The sequence below is a fragment of the Glandiceps talaboti genome, chromosome 12 (assembly GCF_964340395.1).
Source record: "Glandiceps talaboti chromosome 12, keGlaTala1.1, whole genome shotgun sequence".
Lineage (NCBI taxonomy): Eukaryota > Metazoa > Hemichordata > Enteropneusta > Spengelidae > Glandiceps > Glandiceps talaboti.
The window spans coordinates 20,065,938-20,076,674 of NC_135560.1; positions in this window are offsets into that span (position 1 = coordinate 20,065,938).

Consider the following 10,737-nt stretch of genomic DNA (forward strand, 5'->3'; position numbering starts at 1 on the left):
CGTCTCTTGAAGTTTGCAAGGGTCTCTTTTGTTCAAACATACGCCGAAAGTTACCGAGTGAATCGTGATTTGCTCTTCGGGAACCATCGGTCCTTGCTTTCCACAGCAACACCAAACAAAGAAGCAACGACCGATTGTTCCCGAAGAGCAAATCACGTTTCGTTCGGTAACTTTCGGCGTATGATATGCAAATATTTATTTAGCTTAAATTATCAAAAATCCCTTCTAGAAACTTTTAAAATGTGATTTTAAATAGTTGGGTCATGGGCACCTGTTGCTATTGGCAATACAAAGAAAGTGACTTTTTTTCAACTATTACGTGATAAATTCCAAATTTCTTTCACGTCCAAACGTGTTGAGAATAATCTTGACAGTTTGGTTGATGTTGAATACACGCAAAAATATCGTCTAAAATCATGAGGAGGATATCTTCATAGCAGGAGCGTTATTATTTGGTCGGAAGTGATAGTGGTGGACCTTATAACATATAAGGACATCAAATTCCAGGTACAAGTAATTCTCAGTGAAAAGCTAATACAGATCATCATCATTTCGTTATGTATGACGCGCACGTGTCATTATTTTACCGTTTAGGCTTATTACTATTACATGTAAAGGAAGACACAATATTGCAATGAGATGAAAAATTCGTCATCCACTTTCATTATACATAATTCAAGAATAAGTTTCAAATCCGCTTTGATCATTATTTTGATAATCTGATGTTGAATACTTTCAAAAATATAGTCTCAATTAACTAATATAGAAGATACTTTATTACCTGTACATTTTGAATTGGTTCTAATAACTCCGAGCCTAGACCGAGGAAGATAACATAGTATACAATCAAAGTCTTCTTCACACCCTTTATACATAATGAACACCCCTCCAGCATGCACCCCGGGGCGTTCACACTTTTAATCGAAAAGTTACCTGCCCTTTAACAATCCACGTGACGTCATGTCTACCAATACAATGTATTGTATATATACCGGTAACAGTGGTACGTAATTGTGATTGTACTCTGTAGAGTTGGACAGAAACCACACCACAACTCAGTCAAGACAGGGACTGTAAAACAAATTTAAAGTAAGTACACGTCACATTCACTGTCGACTATAGCCTGAAAGATCTAGGTGTTGTTTCCGCTTATATAATAAGCTCAACCGACTGGCCCTTTCACACTCACTGTCATCGAGAACAGATAGACTTATCCACAGTTCATTCTGGACCACACTCTGACCGATTGGTATGTTTGTGATAAATCCATTCCCGACTTTTACACAGTTGAGTTTCAACTTATTATAATTGTACTGATAGCCTTGATTAACATAACGTTTATATTGCCAACACTATTGAGAATTTGACTGTATACACTCATATGTATTTATAATAGTCACGAGCTGTACTCAGCTCGACATTGCTGTTCATGTAAATATATTTATAAATAGCACATTGCCGCTATACTGAAGCAAGCAATATGGTATGTGTTACTGTTTTATCGTATTGACAAACACAATTCAATGCAGTAAGAGAAGGCATCCCTATTGAATGAAAACTTTGCATTATATTGTCGACAAATATTGTTCACCTATTGATTATGATTACAGTTTTAAAAATGTAAGGTAATGACTGTTTACTAGTAGGTTGTTACATTCGACAATTTAAACCACAAGATTCAACCTCTAGAGGTATATAATGTACTCATATACTGTCATAAACACACACACAAAAATGATTCTTGAATTCGCAATACTTTACGCGATGGTGATTAGTCTGTATAAAGGTCGTATGTTGTTGTGAGACATACCATGTACCACTGCGCTTATGTAACTGTCTATTGTACAACGCGCAACGTCTTTCAACATGTTCCAATGATGAAATGAAATGTGATGAATATTAAATCGTTTTTATTTGTGAAATATAACAACAGTAAGTTCTCCATGCCGTCATCTAGCTTTAAATTGTTTCATTTTCAATTATTTTTTATCGAAGAGTCTAAATATATATAGATTGACTGTTTTAATAAATATCTCAAGCAAATAAATTATTTTCACATTATATATATATATATATGTATATTTGTTGTAGTATGTCTAAATGATATGTACACTATACTTGTGGCTGACTCACCAATATTGATAGTTTTCTGGTTCATTCTATTTCCGTTACGATCGGAATAGAAATACCTGCAGAAATGTGGTATACTGTAACTAATCAGGCCTAGAAAATAATTGTTTGGTTCCGGTTACCCAACCACACCTAGCTGTTTCTGTCCAGATCAGAATTTTATATTTTGAGAAACGGAACCAACAAATTCACCTCATTGTGGCGTACATCGCGAAATTCTTGAACCGAGTGTTACATTAAATGGTATTGCCGCCATAAACGAGTTGTATTCTAATCAAATTATAGATCGGTATCATGCTTACCATAAAGTATGTAAACTTTCTGCGTACTATAGCGATGTTACGACGGTTTTAATTGTGTTTATTATTTTCCGTGGAAACTAGTGTACATATCGCGAGTATGTTGTAGGGGACCGCGAAGGCGGAGTGAAGTCGAGTCAAGCTTTCCTGTACTGAGTGAGAAGAGGTAGCGGACATTTGAACAACTTTTTCGACAACTAACTTTTACCGGGACTTCAAAATCACAGATATAGAGCTAAAAATCATTATGTTCAAATAATACCAATAGCAATCCATATATTTGCTCTGTATATGCATGGGTAAATGTACGTATGTCTGTCTGTATGTACGCGTATCCCTGTAAATTTGAATAGTTTCATTTCAAAAACCATTACACCTATTCCACTACGTAAATAGATTGATATCACAAAGTCATTCCAGCAATTATTATGTGTAGGAACAAAAAACTTAATATCATCCTTACGGAAGGCATTCAGTTAAAATCTGAATTTATTAGGCCTAATGATCAACTCGCGTGTGTTGTAACTTGTCTGTATTCAGATTACAATACAACACTCCCCTGACTTATTAGAGATGAGATATTCATAATAAATTTTGACCGAGAACATTCATGAATGACAACACTTAACATGTTGTTTCAATACTATAAACCTTTCGGATGAAAAATTCTATTATTTGAACAATGTATAATATTATAAAATACATAAACTTTTCTTTGAATGGTATATTCTGTATATTGGTATCTCCTTATCTATCCTTCAAAACTGACACATATCTCTTCATCGATTACAGATTGGCTTTTGAAACTATGGACGAACTAAGTGCAAACGTCACCCAAGAAACCTTACTGTTTACGGAAACCATGGCGAATACAACAGATACTATTTCATCGATAGTTTATCGTACTCCGGCATTTGAGCAAATTTTCATCATTATCATAATAGTTTCAATCATGCTAAGTATGGGCTGTACGACGGATGCTCGACAGCTTTGGGATAACTTGAAGAGACCGTTACCGATAGCAATCGCCGCAATTGTACAGTTCATATTGATGCCGACCGTTGGTGTTCTCTTCTCGTTCACTTTTGATTTGACATTTCCCTATGCCCTTGGAACTGTCATCATAGCTTCTTGCCCCGGGGGTGCTTTTTCTAATATATTTTGTTATTTAGCCAAAGGCGACGTTTCTCTGAGGTAGGTTTAGCATATATATATATATATATATATATATATATATATATATATATATATATATATATATATATATATATATATATATATATATATATATATATATATATATATATATATATATATATATATATATATATATATATATATATATATATATATATATATATATATATATATATATATATATATATATATATATATATATATATATATATATATATATATATATATATATATATATATATATATATATATATATATATATATATAGTTTTGGTAGTACTGGAACTCTTTCTTGGTTGTAACAACTGATGATCGCGCAATGCGTGAAACTCCGAGTTACAACCAAGAAAGAGTTCCAGTACTACCAAAACTATTACGCTCTGCCACTGCGGTATAGAGCACTGTCTTAGCAGATTGATACTAACCGAGTTATATATATATTTATATAAATATTAAATGATAGAGGAAGAGTTCGTCAATTTAAAAATTGCTCGAATGCATAGATTGTGAAATGAGAAATGAAAACATATGATTAGCGACTCTTGCTTTTATGAAATAGAAGCCAATCACTGTATTACGTTGTATGTTAACAATTTCAGTAGATGAACGAACCACGAACAAATTATTCTGTGTTAGTGCAAATTTTACTATAGGTAGTAATTTCAAAGTGAGATGTCAGTGCTTATAGAAACCTTTCGTTACCCGCATGTTATTTTTTTATTTATTGTGTCGCCGTGTGTAATACTAATCATAGGGGCGTGTAATATTTCATAGATTGTTGTTTTCCAGGTCTACAGACTAAATATAACAACATTTTGACTACTAGTATATATTCCTACCTGTATTAAAGGAGAAAAGAGTATTTCTACTAGTATAGAGATTGATACAATTGTATCAGCAGGATTTGTATGATATTTTCCTAAGAAAACGGCAATCTAAGCAATAATACGATTGTATTGTCTAAAACTAGAAGTACTAAATGTAATTTAAAGTTTGCAGAATTAGACTTACTTGTTGCAAGTGACTCGTAAAGGCACACTTTTAAAGGCATACACATGTGATAGTACTTTCACTTGTTGACGAATTGTAAGTCTAAATGCCTTTGGGAGAAACAATTTGTCCCACAACAGTTGACGTGAATGTTTTTATTTCTGCACACAGCATATGTTTAACGTCAACATCGACCGTTCTTTCAATCATGGCATTACCAATTCTGATTACTATATATACTAAAATATGGCATCAACAGAACTCCATTGCCGTTCCATACAAAGAAATAGGATTGACCGTACTTCTTATTCTCATTCCGGTCACTGTTGGTATATTGATTCGATGGAAGGCAGATCGTGTAGCAAAGATTATAGAGAAAGTAAGACTTTTCACATATCTATCAAGTAGTATTTTATGTAACATCCAAGGACATCTATCTATCTATCTATCTATCTATCTATCTATCTATCTAAATCTATGTATCTATGTATCTATCTATCTATCTTTCAAGTAGCATTTTATGTAACATCCAAGGACATCTATCTAATCTATCTAAATCTATCTATCTATGTCAATCTATCCATCCCTCTTAGTCTATCCATCCATCCATTTAGCTATCCATTCATTCAAGATCAATCCATCTGTCTATTTTAGGTTTGTGCACTACAACAATCTTTGTTAGCAGTACTATAGTATAATAGTAATACATACATTCTTATCTTTTCACTAAGATAGATTTATTTGACTCAAACTAATGATGACATCATTTGGAGAATAACAATATAACTGTATATTTCTATATTCACAGATTTTTAGTGTTATTGGCGCCATTGGAATAGTAACATATATACTACAGAAATCCATCCTGACCCCAGAGATATATAGCAAACATTGGCAAATTTACATCATCTGTGCAACACTTCCTATTGCTGCCTTTTCATTCGGCTTTATACTGTCAACTATAGGAAAAATCAAGACAGACAAACGTATAGCTGTTGCTATAGAAACTGGTTGTCAGAATGTGGGACTAGCCTTTGGTGTGATTACATTGTCTTATCAACATCAACCCAACGTCCTTCAGATGCTAACAGTTCCCTTGGGTTATGGATTGTTTTTATTAGCCGAGGCTTTCCTGGCAGTTTTTATATATCGACTTATACTGTGGAGAAGGGAGAAACAAGACATAGACAAAGACAGATTGATAAGTGAAGATGGTATTGATAGAATTGTGGAAGGTGACTTTGATCAACACCAGTATGGTGCTGTTGAAAACAGTCATGGTCCAAGAACTTCAGAGTATGATATGGCCAGTCATCCAAATTCGAGATAAGGACATTCTTATCAACTAATGGGGGTGGGGGTGGGGGTTTACTTGCTAGATAAACCTGCCTCAAAATCTTGCTAAACTTGCAATAGACAATGTATAATTATTATCTTGTTTGAATTCATCCAATGGTCTTCCAGAAATATTTGTTGGATTGATGCTTTCCAAATTTATGTGCTTTGTTAAAAAAACAATGAAAATATCTGAAAAGTAGATTAGTATTAAAGATTCCATTTAATGTTTTTAACATATTATCAGAAAAAAATATGTCTTCTTTTCTGTCAACATTTTTTGATTGACTGAATGAATGGACAGGTGTATGTATGTATGTATGTATGTATGTATGTATGTATGTATGTATGTATGTATGTATGTATGTATGTATGTATGTTAGCTGTTAGAACCTTGGGCTACTCTTTATCAAAAGCAACCAAAGGTAGCATCATTGCAAAGTCACACTCAAGGGGTTTAGCCCAGACATAGATACTGTTTGCTTTATTTGGCAATCTTTCAAAGTACAGATCCAAGGTTTGCATGCTGGTTTTTTATAGGAATGAATGACATAAATTCGAGTTGGTGTTCAGTGCTTTTTTACAGTTCACTTTTATAGTATTTCTCACAATACTATGGAATTCCACAGTTTGACAAAAATTGTCAATCAACTCTAATAACAAGCTAGAGACCTCTGAAAAGAGTTTATAAAATACATTATCAAAACTGACAAACTCCCAGATGCAAGTTCTACATTTACAAATACATTTGAATTGTCAACAACAGATAAAACTTCAAGCTTTGGAATTTTATGAAACTGATATTTCTTTTTCCAAATTCTACATTTATGGAAAAATGTATGTGCTCTTTTCACAAAATATTTGCAAAGTTATGTACACAAGGCTGCCTTTGTAATAAACACCAAAAAACAAGACAATTTCATCAATACCCTATGTAGGTAGTCATCAATCTGTGAATGGTCAGTCAAACATCCCATACTTAATTAGATTGACATACAACATACCTCATCACAGGTTTTGTTTTTGTCAATTATTACAAATGTAAACATTACATGCATACAACAAGGGTTGCAATTATGTGACTTCGTATAAAACTAAGATTTCAGTATAAAACAATTTACATTGCTGGATTTATGGCTATGTTATCACTTATTCTACCATACAACAAACACTAAGCAGTGTTATATATCCAGCAATGTAGATACAACAAACACTAAGCAGTGTTATATATCCAGCAATGTAGATACAACAAACACTAAACAGTGTCATATATCCAGCAATGTAGATACAACAAACACTAAGCAGTGTTATATATCCAGCAATGTAGATACAACAAACACTGAGCAGTGTCATATATCCAGCAATGTAGATACAACAAACACTAAGCAGTGTCATATATCCAGTAATGTAGATACAACAAACACTAAACAGTGTCATATATCCAGTAATGTAGATACAACAAACACTAAGCAGTGTCATATATCCAGCAATGTAGATACAACAAACACTAAGCAGTGTTATATATCCAGCAATGTAGATACAACAAACACTAAGCAGTGTTATATATCCAGCAATGTAGATACAACAAACACTAAGCAGTGTCATATATCCAGTAATGTAGATACAACAAACACTAAGCAGTGTCATATATCCAGCAATGTAGATACAACAAACACTAAACAGTGTCATATATCCAGTAATGTAGATACAACAAACACTAAGCAGTGTTATATATCCAGTAATGTAGATACAACAAACACTAAACAGTGTTATATATCCAGTAATGTAGATACAACAAACACTAAGCAGTGTCATATATCCAGTAATGTAGATACAACAAACACTAAGCAGTGTTATATATCCAGTAATGTAGATACAACAAACACTAGGCAGTGTCATATATCCAGTAATGTAGATACAACAAACACTAAGCAGTGTTATATATCCAGTAATGTAGATACAACAAACACTAGGCAGTGTCATATATCCAGCAATGTAGATACAACAAACACTAAGCAGTGTCATATATCCAGTAATGTAGATACAACAAACACTAGGCAGTGTCATATATCCAGCAATGTAGATACAACAAACACTAAACAGTGTCATATATCCAGCAATGTAGATACAACAAACACTAAACAGTGTCATATATCCAGCAATGTAGATACAACAAACACTAAGCAGTGTCATATATCCAGCAATGTAGATACAACAAACACTAAACAGTGTCATATATCCAGCAATGTAGATACAACAAACACTAAACATTGTCATATATCCAGCAATGTAGATACAACAAACACTAAGCAGTGTCATATATCCAGCAATGTAGATACAACAAACACTAAACAGTGTCATATATCCAGCAATGTAGATACAACAAACACTAAGCAGTGTTATATATCCAGTAATGTAGATACAACAAACACTAAACAGTGTCATATATCCAGCAATGTAGATACAACAAACACTAGGCAGTGTCATATATCCAGCAATGTAGATACAACAAACACTAAACAGTGTCATATATCCAGCAATGTAGATACAACAAACACTAAACATTGTCATATATCCAGCAATGTAGATACAACAAACACTAAGCAGTGTCATATATCCAGTAATGTAGATACAACAAACACTAAACAGTGTCATATATCCAGCAATGTAGATACAACAAACACTAAGCAGTGTTATATATCCAGTATGTAGATACAACAAACACTAAACAGTGTTATATATCCAGCAATGTAGATACAACAAACACTAAGCAGTGTTATATATCCAGCAATGTAGATACAACAAACACTAAGCAGTGTCATATATCCAGCAATGTAGATACAACAAACACTAAGCAGTGTCATATATCCAGCAATGTAGATACAACAAACACTAAACAGTGTCATATATCCAGCAATGTAGATACAACAAACACTAAGCAGTGTTATATATCCAGCAATGTAGATACAACAAACACTAAGCAGTGTTATATATCCAGTAATGTAGATACAACAAACACTAAGCAGTGTCATATATCCAGCAATGTAGATACAACAAACACTAAGCAGTGTCATATATCCAGCAATGTAGATACAACAAACACTAAGCAGTGTCATATATCCAGTAATGTAGATACAACAAACACTAAGCAGTGTCAATGTAGCTCTTTAAAACATTTCAGGACAAATTCATCAAATTAATGGGAAATGACACCTTGTGAATTCATTATGTTTAATAAAATATTGAATGTTAAATGGGATAAAAAGCACTGGTTTCATCCATGACGTGACGGATGAGTCTTCGTAGGCAATGTTAAATTGTAATTGTATGATAATACAGGCAGTTGTTTAATGGAAGAAGTTCACTTGCAAGACACATACATTAAATTGACTATATTCGGACTGATGCCAACTCCATAAAGATAAATGAAAGTGAATGAAACCAATGTGTTTTCTTGTTTAATATCCAAATAGTGAAGTCACAAGGTATCCTTTCCCTTTCAAGATACAAACAGCTCTAATATACTGAAAATAAACAAAACAAATACACAAACAGTTAAAACTGTAGTCACATATTGTAAATAACAAAAGAGACACACCCCCTCATAGTTCTAACTGTGCAAGTGTGACATAATCATGTTTATAGTCTAGTGTCTCAAGGACTTTCTTGTCTCACATCTATTTCTTCATCTTTGCACAGTGTCTTCATTTTCAACATTATCATCATCATCATCATCTTCATCATCGTCTTCAACTAACTCATCATTTTCATCATCGCTATCCCATTCATCACTTGGTGTTGCTTTCACCGCTGATTCATTTGGACTTGGTCCGAGGAGAATGAACTCCAGACCCTGTAATTTAATGTAGCTGTTAAAGGAACTACAATATTGGAAATAACGAGTTGCCGTTTCATTCAGAAGAGCTGAGGATAAAATTGATTCTACAGACTGGCAAAAAACTGAAAGACAAATCTTGCCATACAAAGAACCAAACTAGTGAAAATGTGAAACCAAGACAGTTTACCCCTGCATTGATTTTAGCATTATTACATATGTACCAGAGATGATTTGCATGGTGCATGAGCATACTAGTGGTATTTGCACTGAAAACATTATTGTATACCTGCATGCAAATGATATGCAAATCTGGACCTGATCGTTCATTCTACTTGAAAGCATGTCATCGCATATTGTGTTCTTTTTTTTACAGAAATTTGTTGTTTTGGATAAACATCTGTAATAATAACAGAACCCCATGCTGTGCAAGTTCCAGTGTGGGTACTTGATGGTATTTTCACTCATGCCTGCAATGTTTTCTGATGCACTTTCTTTTGCTATGTTCATGAAAGTACTGCCTCAGAGAACACTGCAAGCACTCTTACAAATACCCCGTTTATGCCACACTTGCACTCACGCATCATGGGGTTCTGTCATAATATTGAGAGACTAATTTTGTAATACTACTGACAGGTAAGTTTAATGTAGTGAGTCAACTTGGTAGCACAATATGTTTTACATTGCTGACAAGAGAGTTTCATAATGACTTATAAGTTATAATCACAGTAGACACTGATGTGATAGTACACACATACAAAATAATATATTTTGTCTTGTATAATCAGACTTTGGATTTGTGACAATGATGTTTGGTTGTTTCATAGTGAGATAAAATATATCATTTGATATACATGCATGCTACTATTGTCTACATTATGTGTATGCATATCATTTTTACTAAATTGTTCTGAGAGATGTAAAAGTGCTGCCTTACTTTCCTGCATAACA